The sequence below is a fragment of the Cottoperca gobio genome, chromosome 9 (assembly GCF_900634415.1).
Source record: "Cottoperca gobio chromosome 9, fCotGob3.1, whole genome shotgun sequence".
NCBI classification, from domain to species: Eukaryota; Metazoa; Chordata; class Actinopteri; order Perciformes; family Bovichtidae; genus Cottoperca; species Cottoperca gobio.
Window position 1 is genome coordinate 8,472,846 of NC_041363.1, and position 9,825 is coordinate 8,482,670.

At 40.4% G+C, this 9,825-nt stretch overlaps 1 long non-coding RNA gene across 1 annotated transcript; it reads left to right on the forward strand.

Annotated features, from left to right (window-relative positions):
* Positions 1–5,034: 5,034 nt before the first annotated feature.
* LOC115014130 (uncharacterized) lies at positions 5,035–9,825 on the forward strand. Its single transcript, XR_003832864.1, has 2 exons — positions 5,035–7,732; positions 8,009–9,825. It is a non-coding gene; the product is annotated as an uncharacterized LOC115014130 (long non-coding RNA).

A 9,825-nucleotide genomic window follows, 5' to 3' on the forward strand; every position in this document is an offset into this window, starting at 1 on the left:
GACTGACTGGCCAGAGCCCTGCATAGAGGAGGAGGAGAGGAGGAGAGGGGGGAGATAGGGAGAGAGAGAAAATGGGAGGCTAAGGTTATAGCCAAGCCCTCTCTTTCTCTCCATTGGTTAGAGTCCCCCTCCGTTCATTCACTGCAAAAAATGTCCATCTCGATAAGTCATTGGGTCTCGTGTTCAAATCTTGAAATGTTATATTTTTTTCTGAAAACACAGTAGAAAAAAAAATGCAAGTGCAGAATTCCGCTTGTTTCTAATGGCAGTCCGAGTAGTTTGTAGAATAATTAGGAGTCAATATCATGAAATAAAGCAGAGCATGTAGAGAGACTCCTTTATAAATGAACAATGATTTAATTCATACAATTTATAGTGATGGCTAGATTGGCATTGGAAACAAGTGGAAGCATCTCGTCCAGATGGAAGATTCAGTCTCCTGTTTAGTTAAATCCAACATTTCCAGACTCGATACTGAACTGACTGATGTCTGGGGATGGATATTTTTTGCAGTGTTGCAATCTACGGCTGGAGGGGCTGGGGGGCTCTGACAGGCACAATTTACATTGAGCTCGCCCCGCGCTGCTATTTACTTTGAAACCTGATTAGTATGGGCCGTCTATTGTCACCAAAAAGAGGAAGAAATCCTGAATAGAATAGCAGAAAAAAAAGCGGGGTAAAGGCAAGGGGGGACAAAGCTTTTACGCACGACAAATAAACCAAAAAACTGTGCGCAGCAGCAAAAGGGGGACTCTGGCTCAGAATTTCCCCCAAAGTTTCAAAATGGTTAGTCTTGGACTCCTATCTTTATTATAAAATTAACGGATGTCATTATTGGTTTGAAGCAGATTTATATTTTCACACGTTGTTTTGTCTTTGGCATGCGCATTGCGGTACATCCTCGTCTGTAATCGGCACAGTCTCGCTGATTAAAACTTACAATTTAGTTAAAACGAGCTTATAAAGGGAGGAAAATGTCAATGGGGAGAATGATGCATAAAAGACAGTGTCTTATACAAACGGGATGCCGTGCCAGCGGCCGAATATCTCTAAAATTAGACGGAGCAATAAGCAATACTCAATAATTACCGAGGTCCTATAGTCTCCACCATCACTGAGCTGGTGTCACATTATGTCTTAATAATGACATTAATTCAAAATCTTGTGAAGTTGCTGGGAATTTGCATGGGGATTCCGGCTTTTTTTGTATCAGGGTTTCTGCAGGCTTACTACCTCTCTAACTCAAAAATGTCTGGATCGCGCTGCCATCTAGCGTACATTGTACAATTACAACCTCATATGAATGCATGCACAAGTCATCGAACATGAATTTTTTAAACTTCAAAGTTAATTTAAAAAATAAAATAAGCCTTAATCTTGCGTACCGTTCCCTCACGTCTTTTTTTACTTTCTCAAAAGTAAACAGTTTTGATATTATAGTTGTATAACGGAGAAAGAAAACTTTCAAAAGAATAATAATAATAATATAGATGATATTACAACAAAAATATAAGTATCCTCAAAAGTGCACAAGCAATTTGATTGCATGGGATTTAGATGGAACATAAAGTCAAAAGGATGTGCGTAAATCATATTCAAAAACCTGGAAATACGCGATGTTGGGAACAAATACACATTCAAAATACATAACATTATTATTTAATATAAATAAACTAAGTTGCTGTATACAGATCTTTAACCACATAAAGCTATACGCAGATATAACGGAGCGTAAATATGCAAGTGCCCCCTTTGGAAACGCATAGGAGGGATGGGTTGTTTTTTAAGTATTCAACAAGAGAGCTCTCTCTCCCGTCCCTGTCTCGGACACTCCACTGAAACTCCCCGGCCATATCTCCAGCTCTTTGAAAAGGTGAAACCAATAAGATTAAATCGGACAACGAATTCTTTTCTTTAAGTGTATCATTAAGATTTAACTCCAGAGATTGGAAAGGGGCTCCGCGGGAGAAGAGGAGAGCAGAGGGAGAGGGACAGCGAATGGGAGAAGGGTTGGGGTTCTAATAGAAAGCTGGGAAACGGCGAGAGAAAAAGGAGAAAGTGGACAGCAGGACATTAAAAGAAGAAGCACCAGCGACGGCGGTTACAAGTCGAGGAGCAGCCTTCTACCTGGATCAAACCAGACACCGATAAGGCAAGTACAACATTTATTTATCACTTCTCCTACGTTACACACGCATGGCTCAGAATACAAGGCTAAATTATCTATGTGGTAGCCACATGACCGTTAACTTCACACCATGAAACGGACCCGGGCAGTGTCAGAGTCACAACTTTTTAACTAGTGGACAGTCGCATCTTTTCTCCACATTATCACCGATTATGAGACTCATTCTCCCGTTTTCCAGCTGTCCTCACTGATTTGTACACCAGATAGTAGTTATTAAAAGCGGGTTGTAGTACCGCTGGACATGGGGAGTGTGTATTTTTTTTGCACCTCCCGTACACCTCACCTGCAAGGCTATTTGTTGTTTGAACACATAATGAAAAGATCGATAGCAGGCTGTTTGTCTCAGCGATAGTGTCACCGGATTAAAAGGCTGATCAAAGAGACCAGCCGTTGCCAATCTTTTACGCTGTTTTCCAAGTGCCAGTTTAGCCACAATACTGTCAGATGCAAATATTATAGATTGATGCAAAATCTCATGCACCGGCAAGAACACGTTGCGTGTGAGAAAAGATTGCAGCGAGGGAACGTAAAATGACATACAACGTGATTTATCAAAGCAACATTATTGATGTAAAGGGATTGTAATGAAAACTGATACAAAATAAATAGTGTGGCAATGTAGACCACTTATTCCAGGACAAACTGCACGCCAATCAGCTTTGTAAAATAACCATAATAAGATTTAACTTAATCCTCTCATGGGTGCATAAAGTTCATGCTAATTAATCATTTCACGTGAGCCATGTAACATACATTTTTCATTTCCAATTCTCTACGTATTTTACCTTTTCATATTTGTACAGCAAAATATGCATAGTCTGTTAAATTATTGAAAACATGTAAAGAATTACATAATCACATTATTATTAAACATGTCCAGGTAATGGATGCATTTACGCATTAGCAGCCGTCTTACTGTAATCTCATGCTTTGCTCTGCAACAGATAATTAGTGATCTTAGAATATTGAAATTATATCTGATTTTTTCTATTTTAATCCAAATTGAAAAATCCACATATTATAATCCATAGATTATCTATAACTGTTTCAATTTAATGATAGCTTTGTCAAATGACCTGATTGGTTAAACATTGATAGGGATAGGCACATACCAGTTTTGCCAAATCTGTTATGATCAATAACTGATGCTTTTTTTTACACAGACACAGTAGGACGTTGTAAAACTCACGAAATGCAGCTTCAAGCTGAAACCAACTAGCAGCACAATGAGTAGGGAAGACACTGAGGTCACAAGTGCAAGGCCCCCCAATAAAACAACACATGGCTATCAGGACGCGTTTTAGAGCATCTAAAGCGATGCAAACGGATGTAGGGATTTAGAAATGGTCGAGGGTAGGTTTATTATTGATTGTGTGTAAGCACATCACGATACATCCACAGCATATAGCCCAAAAACACATTGTATAGGTTGATTCGCTTTTCAATGGGGCCTCTGCTTAAAACGCCTCCTGTGTGCACACCAGTGTTGTGTTTCTGGACGCCGGACTAGAGGGCCACATCCAGCTGATGCTGTACCATGCGACTTCAACGTCTGCCTGCACAATTCAAACGATTAAACAACCAACATGAAGTGATGAACACCTCGAGCACAGTTACACTTCTCCACGTTGGGTCCTGGCTATTTGTATGAATAATAGACACTGATTAATAGTCATATCGAGCATGTGTGACAATACAATAAGATGCAGCTCCAAATCTCAAAAATAACTTAACACTTGTTGGACTGTGCTTCTGTGTAATAAGGACAAGTTTGTCACTACATTTATTTTCATTAATAATGAAGTGACTTAAGATTTAGTTGGTAAACACTTAGGCGCCGCTGACAATGGCATCACACTGAGTAGTCTGTCATTTAGTGGAGATGGTCCTTTGCAGAATATTTTATATTGTTATATACATATTCCGAGCAGATGAGACCAGTGACATTATGGCAATGTGTTTTACATATGGCATTAAAGCAATAACACGATGTAGATGTAAACCATCTTACAGCAGAGATGGCATGGACAATAAATTAAGACAATACATACGTTTAGTCACTCGTCTATCTTTCAACGATATGTTTTGAGTATAATTTGTTTTTGCAAATGAGCTCCTGGATTTGCTGTCTACATGAAAGCAGTAACCCTGCAGTGGCATATTGATTTATGCTGGGGAGAATTTCTTTTTTAATTACGCTAAAATCGTGACATATAAAATTAAATAAAGGTTTTCGCCCTGTTTGAAACAACAGGGGTTTTGACATGGTGTTATAAGTGACTCCCCAGTTGCTACAGTGAAGTTAGTGTAACTTTTCTCCACACCTGTAAAGCCTATACGTATAGAATGTCACCAAGAGAGAAACAAAGGCAGATTTTCACCGTGCGCACTCAGCTGAACACACAACAAACACGAACACTGTCATATTTTTGCAAGTCCTAATTAAAAAAAAATAATTCAAACTCATTCTTTTGTTGCTTTGAGTGGTTGTGTGTTGAAAAGGGAGGTGGTGGCGAGGGCTGTGTGTGTGTTTGTGTGTGTGTGTGTGTGTGTGTGTGTGTGTGTGTGTGTGTGTGTGTGTGTGTGTGTGTGGGTGTGTGCGTGTGTGTGTGTGTGTGTGTGTGTGTGTGTGTGTGTGTGTGTGTGTGTGTGTGTGTGTGTGTGTGTGGGTGTGTGCGTGTGTGTGTGTGGGGGGGGGCTTCTTTTTGTCCAAATCTGATCCCCAAATTATTCTGGGGGCTCAGATTGGTGTGAAAGGGACGAGAAGGTCACTTGAAATCGCCTTTTATCCGCTGGCTTTTTTTTCTATGGATCAGCAACTTTCAATAGACATAATCTAATCGCTCTTAATGGAAAGGCCATTCGTGAGAAATAGTGGAAATATCGTTGAGCCTATAGGCTACAGCTATTTAAGACCGAAGCATTTAACAAACAACAAGAGTTAACAAAATAGCATGGCTATTAATTATTACTAGAAACTGAAAAGTGTCGCCCCAAAACAGGGAACGTTTACATATCAGTATAAAACCGACAGATGCAAACAGCAGTCTGTATATTAAGGATTAGATATAACTTAATTTGTATTACAATTACCCTGTTTATTCTATATTATTTAATCATAATAGTATGTTTTTTAAAGTAATCTTTTTGCCCCAAAATGAATTTAGTTTAACTGTAAAATTGCGTTACCCCCACAGTGTGAATCATCCTAGTTTGTATTATTGTGCATTTCCTCATTATTTTTAATATGGTCTCGAGTCTCCAGAGATTTGAGATCCTTCAGTTTTAGACGTGATGAATGAAAGTCTGTTTCCAGGGTTTTTGCATCCCAGACTATAATTGAAGACAATAACTGCAATGACTTTCCCAATTAGGCTTGAGGTTGGAGTTAAGTTAGAGGGACTGTCAGTTTAAGCTATGGGCAATGGCTTTATTGCTCACTAACCATCATTTCTTTAGAGCCCATGTGCTAATTACTTTGGATGGTCCCAGAGACGGAGATTATAAATCCATTAGCACCCAAACCCTCGTGGTTCCACAGTGCAAACACTGTAATTTTGTAGTACACCCAAAAAACAAACTTTAAGTACCAGCAGCTAGATGAAGGGAAACAGATTTTCAACAGTGTGTGTACTTCTTAGGGATCCACTGTGAAGGGAAGCCCTGCGTATATCAATCAGCAGCTAAACCGAAACACAGTGTAAACTAAGCAGGAAAGAAAATGAACTGACAGGGGAAAATGTCTTATCAGTGGCCGGTGGTTATGTTTAAACACGACATGTTTATATTACCGTGTCAACTAAATGCAGCATTGTAATCATAAATGATCAACACAACACATTTTTAATATTGTGGTTTCTATTTTTATGCAAGTTTGGAAAATCATTTATTCTTATTCCCAAAGTGCACGGTAAATATCCAGGGAGCGACGCAGCCTGAAGGAATGAAGTGAATTAAAATAAGACATACTACCTGTTTGACTGCGTTTAAAGAACGCAATACAAAAACCGGGACCCAAACGGGGGTGCGTGTGAAGGCATCTCACCCTTAAAGTAATTTATTTCAGGGAAACCGGAGGGCAAAGGTGGAATTCTTGAGAAATTCAACAAGGATAAGGGAGCTTTAGGAATTCTGCACGCAGATTACCTTTCATCCCATCCTCACATTATCCGACAACACACAGTAGAAATATAGCTCAGCGACAAAAGAGCGAGATTACCCTCCGACACAGAAGAGTGCAAAACAATTTTTAAGAAGTATTGCGATTATAGGGGAGCGAACAAGGGGAGAGAGAGAGAGAGAGAGAGAGAGAGAGAGAGAGAGAGAGAGAGAGAGAGAGAGCAGGAGAGAGGAAGAGGGGGGTCCAGTAGAGTGGTGATTCCCTGTGTGCTTTCAAAGGGGGAGACAAAAAAAAAAAGAAGCTCGCCGTTCACAAAGTGTCCTGTCACTGTTGTAGTGCTGTAGTGTATGGGTGGACATCTAAAAAGAGTTCACTCATACATATTTATGGTGAGTAAATTTACATCAAACACAATGTGAAACTGAGCAAAGGATCACAGATTAGTCCTCTTTTGGTGACAGATTGTTGTTTACACTGTTGGTTATGATGCCTTGCAATGATCACTGACACTGGGTCAGAGTTTGACCCCCTTCTGGTTTTAACTTGTTGGTTGTTTTGGTTTGTGAATAAAAGAGTGACATCACATTAGCCCTGCATTATATTTCCTCAATTTTCTAACCCTAAAACCAACACACAGCAGGGGCTTAATTAGAAATGTAGTGTAGCTGAACCATCCACATGCTGGAGCTGAGAATGACTGAGCACATTGGAGCAGTCTAGTTTACAGTACAGAGAAAAAATGTAATCATTTCCGCACAAACTCTCCGAGTCTGTTTGAGTGAAACACACATTCATTTGTCAACCTTGAAAATATTATGTGACATAAATGAATAGCTGCTATTAAAGTTTTACTTTTGTACCGTCTTAAACACCTGTAAATAATGTTTAATTCAATGCTAAAATATTAGCCAAGACAGCAATTGTGTGTTTCAATATATCACACATTTCTAAATGAAAACACTATTAAAACATAATATTTAAACTAAAAGATTTCCCTCCCTCTCTTTCACACCTCACTCACGGACACAACTCTCTTGACATTTTGTATATTTTATTTGAAAGGTGTCTGGTGTTTGCACGTGTGGGCACATGTGTGTAAAAAGACAGTGAAGTGAAGGTGTGAAGGTGGCCTGTGTTTAGTGTCCAGAACTGGCAGATTGTGACCTTATCAATGTGAAACTCTTAAGATAAATTATTCATAGCACCTGTTTGATGTCTCCGGCCAAAGAATGACAAAGGTGTAAGATTTAAGATCCATCTCAAAAATCCATGAATATCAGCCGCTGTGCTCCCTTGTCCCCTTTTTTAAAAGCAGAAAAAGAGGGAGATAGGCTGCATTTTAAACCACAAAAATGAACAATTTGTTTCCTAACAGGGGGTGCAGAAGAGAGCGGCCAGGGAACAGCCATAGATACAGTACAGTAGTAAGTGTATGCTAATCTTCATTTGCACATGTATTAATAAAACTCCACTGGAACTCTATCTAGCAGTTTCAGTGTGCAATGTGTGGCTTCTGTCTTAATGCCATGTGACTCACAGGTGTCCAATGATTATATGTCGGTCACTGAAGCAGGCCACCCACACCGTCACTGCCTGCTTTATCCTCACTTTAATTTGAAACTTGAAGCAGAGAGTTTGAGTGATTTGGTGAAGCTAACCTTGCCCTTTTGTAACCGAGTTTGTGTTGTGTCTCCTCGCAGGCAGAGAGCAACATGGCGGCCAGGTGTTCAGAAACACAGCGGGACGTGTCGGTGTGGTGCAAGGACTGACACTGGGATGAGATGTAATTTATTGCGAGTGCTGTTTGATTATGGGACGTTGATGGTGATACCACTGCTTAGTATGAGCGTTGGGCTCACTTGACATGACAGCGCGGCACTGACAGGCTTATTGTCCTTAATCATATACGTGTGTGGTAAATATAACATCAACTGTAAATGAATAGTCACTCTCAGAATAGATTTTAAGAGGCTGCCCTTTCTGAATTCTATTAGTCTGTTCAGCTTTGTTGTACATTACAGCTTTTCTAATCAGAAATGAATCCTAGCATCCTGGAACTCAAATCATTTCTCAATGATTTGCTTTGGAAAAAGACCATAGTATGCTTTTTGGGAACATTTACATAGCTAGAGGTCAACATAATACGCTATAAATAAAACAAATAAGGATGGATATTAATGATGATATATACAAATGTACTGCGCAGGAGCTTGAATTATGTGAGCGTGCTGAAGGAGAGGTAAGGAGACACTCTCAAAGGCGCTTTCACACATGTTTGTGTGTTTACTTGACTGTGTGTGTGTGTGTGTGTGTGATAGCCAAGTCAATTTCCCCTCAGATGTTCCCTTTGACCTTTGACCCCACAGTTGGGGTCAAGCCCTGACAAATGAGATGGTCGAGTTCTGGCCAGAACTGCAAACATTCCACAACAATCTTCTGTCCTCCCTCTCCCCTCTCTTCATATCCGTCATTCCTCACCCCTTCACTCCTCTCCGTATGTCTCCTCCACGAGAGGAGGGAGAAAGTTCTCATTACACACAAACATGTTTTATTAAATTGGCTGTGGGAATCCTACAGCACACACCCATCAAATTAAGAATTACGGCATCGGTTAAATTTAATATCCCTAACATCTGCCTTGTTTACAAAAGGAAAGAAAACAAAAAGAGAAGCTGTGTTAAAGACTTGGATATTATAGCCCTGCACTTTGAAAGCACACTGTGTGTGTTTGCAAAGCTTGTCAGTGATGTCAAAGATGAGAAATGTTGCAGTGTGGTTTTGTACACACACTGCTGGCTCGAGCATTTCCGGCAACATTTCTCACTCTGCCTCCCTCACACCATCCGCTCTGCTGCAATATCCCCACATTTTTCCATCCTTTCACTTCTTCCCCCTCCCTCCCTCTCCGTTCGCCTTCTCTCCGCTCTCTGACCACTCTTGCTCCTGTTACCCTTCCTCTCTACTGCAACCCCCTGCTCAATCTCAGCCTCTCCCTCCCTTCGTTCTCCTCCCAGCACATTCACTCACTCCCCCCCTTCTCTCATTTTCCTCCACCCACTATTTTCTCTGATTTTCGAGCCTGTCGTTCCACAGAATGCTACCACCTGTGTCTTTAGAGGGAAAAGAAGGAGGGGGGGGGGGCCTATTGGTATTCCTCTTTGGAAAGCTGGTTAAGGTAAGTGGCACCCTCTATTACAATGACACGGCAAATAATGGTGCTGCCTGTTGTGTTTCTGCATTAACTTTTTTTTCATGAAATGACCCCGGCTTCCTAAGCATCACCACCCTCCATCAGAGCTCTAGCTACAAGCCACTGCTGTAAAAACACAGACAGTCACCATCGATGAACGTCAGCAGAGCAACCATAGTGCCACATAGGAGCCTGGAGACCAACAAAGCTGGTTGATAAAGTAACACTGAGTGGATCATGCTCTTGAACTTGCTTTCATAATGATGTAATATTACTAAAAGGAGATGCAACACAGCAAAGATCTTAATAAAAACACATCAATCTCAA